Genomic DNA, 6,000 nt, shown 5'->3' with positions numbered 1-6,000 from the left:
ATGCCTTGAGCGCTATTTCCGGGAGAACGCGGGCACCGCAACTACCAGAGCGATCGAATGGGATGCCTTCAAGGTGGTGGTGCGAGGCGCGTGCCTCTCCTCGTCGGCCGGGGTACGTAAGTCGCTGCTGGCAGACGTTGAGCGGGAGGAGGACTCGCTTCGGCGGGTGGAGAAGGCTAGCCACGCGGCGGGGAGCGATAGGGAGGAAGTACTGGCGGCAAGGGAACAAGTGGCCGTACAAGTGGAAATGCTTCGCTGCCATGACTACCGGGAATACATGGTTCGGGCCCACGCTGAGAGGGACCGGGCCGGATTGCTGCTGGCGTGGCTGGCAAATACTCACTTTGGGGGTGCGCCGATCCTGTCCCTAGCCACACCTGCCGGGACGCTTGTTCACTCCCAACGGGAAATTAATGACCAGTTCCTAGCTTATTACTCGACGCTGTATCGATGCAGGCTACCCTTGCTCCCGACGGGTTTGGAGGCCTTCTTGGAGGAGGCCCAGCTGCCGCAGCTGGACCCAGAACAAGGGAACGCCCTGGGCGCTGCTGTGACGCAGGGGGAGATTAGAACAGCGTTTAAACACATGGCTCGGAAGAAGACGCCAGGGGGTGATGGTCTCCCGGTGGAGTTCTATGCTGCATTCCTGGACCTTCTGGCGCCACAGTTGTTACAGGTCTATGGTGAGGCGTGGGAACTGGGCAGGCTGCCGGAGTCGGCGAGGGAGGCGATTATTGTGCTGTTGTTGAAGAAGGGCGGCCAACCCACGGCGAGGACGGCATACCGTCCACTCTCGATGCTCACTGTGGACTATAAAATACTGAGCAGGATTCTAGCTACGCGATTGTCGACTCATATGTGTTCCCTCGTCCACCCGGACCAGGCGGGCTTCATTCCCATGCGGAATACCTCTGCGTGTATACGGCGCTTGCTACGGGTCATGGATGTTGAGGGGGAGGGACCTCCGACTGCGGCTGTCCTATCGGTAGATATCGAAAAGGCGTTCGATAGCGTGGAATGGCCGTATCTGTTCGGTGTGTTGCGTCGGTTCGGGTTGGGGGATGGCTTCGTCCGCTGGACGCAGCTGTTATATGCTTCCGCTACTGCCAGGGTTCGCACGGGCCGTACAATATCTGCGGCATGTGCGGTGACGAGGGGTACTAGGCAGGGCTGCTCCCTGTCCCCGCTTCTCTTCGCCTTGGCGATTGAACCACTGGCGGCGCGGGCGCGCCAGGGGCGGCACTATGAGGGGGTATTGTTGCGTGGTGTTCGACACCACATCTCTCTGTATGCCGATGACCTCCTGTTGTACCTGGCTGACGTGGCGACCTCGGTGCAGGGAGCACGGGCCTTGCTCCGAGAGTTTGGCGAACTATCGGGTCTCCGTGTTAATTGGTCCAAGACCTGCCTGTTCCCCCTGACTCCCCGGTGTGCGCAACCCGCCGAACTTGGAGAGCTGCGCTGGGAGCCGGAGTGTATGCCGTACCTTGGGGTTCACATTTATCATACCCATTCGTTCCTGTATAAGGGAAATGTGGGCAGAGCGCTGAGAGGCATCAGGGGCAGTATTGGATTCTGGCGTACCCTCCCCCTGTCTGTAGCCGGACGAATAGCCTTACTAAAGATGGTGGTTCTCCCGCGCTTGCTTTATTTTTTCTGTACACTACCGGTGCGGATCCCGCTCTCCTTCTTCCGGACTTTAATTTCACTGGTGATAGGATTCATATGGGGCTCTGGCAGGAGGCGCGTGGCTCTCTCCACCCTACTTCGATCGCGGGAGGAGGGTGGGCTAGCTGTGCTGGATTTTGAATGGTACTACCTGGCGGCACAGCTGCAGTGGCTCACCCAAGCTGTGTCGCGGGAGTTTAGGGGTCCGGACGGCCCACGGGACAGAATTGTACAGCGCCATGTCCTGTCCTTCATATTGCTCCAGCAGGGACTTCGTCTGGACCAGTTGTCTCTGGAGGAACGCACCCTCCGCCACTGCTGGCTTCGTAGTCAGAAACGGGCAGGTATCCACGTTCCGTATGCGCCGGAGATCCCCTTAGGCATGTGCACAGCCTTACCGCACGGCGGGGACTGGTCAGGGCTAGCCACTTGGGAAGACTGTGGGCTCCACATGGTGGGAGATCTGTACAGGGATGGTGTCCTGCTGTCGTTTTCCGACCTGCAAGAGGCATTTGATTTACCAAGAGGCGACTTCTTACTCCATGCGGCTTTGGTCTCTGCGATCCAGAGACGCTGGAAGAAAGGTCGGGCGGAGCCACCTACGTCTTTGGGCTGCCAGTACGTTGTGATGGCAGCTGACACCTTTAAGGCTATTACTTGTTTGTATAGGAGACTGGCGCAAGATGCCCCCCCCCCTGGGTAAGCTGCGGGAACGCTCGGAGACGGACCTAGGCTGACAGATACCGGAGACTACTTGGCCCCAGCTTGTGCGCCGGGCCTGGAAAGGCACGCGCAACGTCCGGTTCCAATTGGTTCAATACTTCACACTCCATAGAGCGTATTGGATGCCGGCTAAGATCCAGCGGGTATTTGGTGGGGCGCAGTCGGTATGTCCCCGTTGTAGCTCGGAGGGTGCTGACTTTGGACACATGTTTTGGGCCTGCGCGGGGCTTGGTTCATACTGGGCTGATGTTGTGGCCTGTCTGAATGAGATTACGGGACGTTGAGTTGACACTGACATGGGAGTTTGCCTCCTACTCTGGTTCCCGCACACCCCGTCCACGAAGGTTACCAGTAAATTCTTCGACCTGGGGCTGATCCTGGCCAAGAGGGAGCTCACCCTACACTGGAAATCTAGGGGGAGTCCCAGCTTTCGGAGATGGCGGGGATGTTTTCAGCAATGGGCATCTAGTGAGGGGACTCTCCGATTACAATTGGCCAACCGCGCAGCTAATGATAAAGCGCTAGACACAGCCAGGGCGTGGTGCGCGCTAGTAGCAGAATTACAATCAATGTCAGAGGTCGCGGAGAATAGTGAGGAGGAGGCGCAAGCGAACCAAGGGGAGGAGATGGCAGCGGAGAGGGCGGGGACGCCTACGGGGGACATTCATGCTAGGATTGCGTACTTGTTAGCAGTCAAGGAAATGGATCATCGCTCCAAGGGTTGTGGAGATGGGTTGGGGTTACATGCACGGACCTGCATGGCATTTGGACCCCACTTAGGCGTGGGAATTGCTGCTCGAGTACTAGGAGGAGACACCTGCCGCTTCATGTTGAGTTATGATGCGCTGCAAGACTAATGTAGGAGGCACACTGACATGGGGGGGTGGGGGTAGAGAGGGTGGGGGTTGTGGGAAAGACAGGGTACTGATATGTGGGGCGTAGTATTTGGCATATTGATCTGTAACATGCAACTGGGGAGCCTGCAATCATTTGTTTGTTTGTTGATAGTGACGTAACCACAACCCTGAACCAACTGCTGCAGTTTTGTCTGTGATACACACACATAGACTGTGTGTCGCATTCCAAAGAATTTCGATTGGAGGAATCATTACTGTACTATGCACACATGTACTGTGTATCACATTCAAGAAAACTGTTTTGAGAAGGTTTTTACTTTGATGCACACACAACATATATGCACAACATATAGTCAGCTGTGAAACGTGCAAATTTACTAAGTGTCACATACAAGAAAACTGTTGAGGTTAAAGCAATTTTGTGGTTGAGCATACACAATTGCACACAACATAGTGTCAGATGTGATAGGCACACACTTCTGTGTCCACAATTGATCATCTAAATATGCAGAGCATTAATGCTCCACCTCCTTTTCTTCAAACACCTGGAGATCCGCCCATATCTTGGATGTCATGGTTCAGGGCGTTGCAAAATACATTGGCGCCATAGGAGGAAATAGATATTGTTCGAGAGGAAGAGGTTTCTTCTAGAACATAATTTGGGGTTTGAAGGTCAATCCATCTATGAACACTTACCACCACTTGAGTTAGGGGAGGATACAGAAGATGTTGATGAGTTTCAGCTAGCTGTCATGAAGCTAGAAAAACATTTTGATGCTCAGCCTAGCTTGATAGTCAATCGACATAAATGTTTCACGAGAACAGCCTCAGGATGAGTCTATTGATAGTTATGTGGCAGCACTGCGCATACTTGCGGCTGATTGCAAGTTTGAAAATTGAACTACGCAAGTGATACGGGATGAAATTGTTGTAAGCTGATGGGATAAGAACGTAAAGGAAAAATTGTTAATGCTAAACAAAATCACACACTTTCAGAGACCATTGATATTGTAAAACGTATTGAGCTGTCACAAAAGTCGTGCATGGAGTTGATACACAAAGAGCAATGTGGTGTTGCTCTAGTGACAGAGCCTTGGAGTTACAAGCAGGATATTGGTAAGAGAAATGTCGAGAAAAAAGAAGGGAAAATCGATTCTTTTATGCAGAAGAATATGGCCGTCCCTGTCCTGAAAAAAAAGTCAATTGTAAAGTTTGTGGGAAATTGGGACATTTTGCTAAAGTGTGTCAATCCCAAAAAGATAAAATCCATACCATTCCTGAGAAAGAGATTAGTTAAGGATCTGAAGTTTCGGAAGGGATGTACTTTTGGATGTCCAGGGAGGCCAGCCAGAGTGTGTTGATCTTTACTATGTCTTGGTATAACCACACACTTTGACTATGACTCTTACTCTTCATGGGGGAAGGAGGAATGATGGGAAGAGTGAGTTGAGAGATGTGGTGTGTCATGTATAGTTTAAATTTTAGTGCCCAGCACATAGTCATTGCACTATATTTGCTCATCTCTGTATAAATGCGTTCACCTGTCAAGATCCCACATAATACATTTTCATTGCAGCTAATAAAGAATATAATTCTTATTAATTTTGTAAAAATGTATCGCTCAGAGGCCTATAAAAGTGGTATTTATGGGGTACCTTATTTGAGATTGTAAACATACATCTCTCACCTAGGCCCTTGCTGCTTGAACCTTCCCACCCCAGGACCCAAAGGCCCTTTCAAAGAGCTCACAGTCGAACTAGATTCCTGAGGTTGCAGATGCATCACGTGCCCGCGAGCACTTTTCAACCTAGAGAATTAGCCCCCCCACCCCCATCCAATCAATGAAGAGCTGGGGGCTCATTTATGAGCCCCTGCGCCACTTTTGCACCACCGGTGCGTCACTTTTCGTGACGCACCAGTGGCGTAAAACATGCGCCATGTTACGCCATATTTACAAACTGGCGCATCTAGGTAGATGCGTCACTTCGTAAACCCCTGCGCTACATTATACCTGCCCCACGTGTAATGTATGCAGGGTGGGTGTACCCCCAGAAGAAAAGGTCGTAGGAGTGGCGCAGCGAAATCATTGAGATTTCGCTGCAACACTTCTAGGATGCCAATGCGTCAAAACGTTACGCCTGCCTCATGGCAGGCGTAAGGGTGACGCAGACCCTTTCACATGGGGCTTGCCCCATGTGAAAGGAACATTGCTGGAGTTGAGTCTGGCTTCCAACACAACACCAGCAATTCGTCACTTTTCACACTGACCGATATGTCAGTTATACTGATGTATCTGTCCTTCCTTGCAACATGATGCGTCATATTGTAAATATGATGCATCATTGGTGTCGCAAGGAGGGTGCACTGAGAAGTGGGGCATTGCTGCTTTCATGCAGCGATGCACCAGGTCTCGTAAATGAGGCCCCGGGTGTTCAATGTTGCAACCCAGTACCTGTGACTCTCAAGAGAGAGGTTGTGGGTTTAGTACCAGAGCTGCCGACTTTGGAACTGGGGATCTAGATTTGATTCCCAGCGTCGGCTCAGCATCCTGTGATTCTGTGCAAATCACTTACTCTCTCTGTGCCTACAAAATATGAATGTGACCTTGTGTAATGTACTCATGTACATGCTCATGTAAATCACTCCAATACTTTAGGTTAGGTTTGTACTTTATAAAACTGCACAAAAAAAGAATCCAGAGCAAGGTGGATATGGTATCAGGTGGTAGAACTGCCTTCCGGGGAAGATATTT

Source organism: Lissotriton helveticus, chromosome 6 (genome assembly GCF_964261635.1).
Source record: "Lissotriton helveticus chromosome 6, aLisHel1.1, whole genome shotgun sequence".
Classification (NCBI taxonomy): Eukaryota; Metazoa; Chordata; class Amphibia; order Caudata; family Salamandridae; genus Lissotriton; species Lissotriton helveticus.
Note: the sequence above shows the minus strand (reverse complement) of the source record.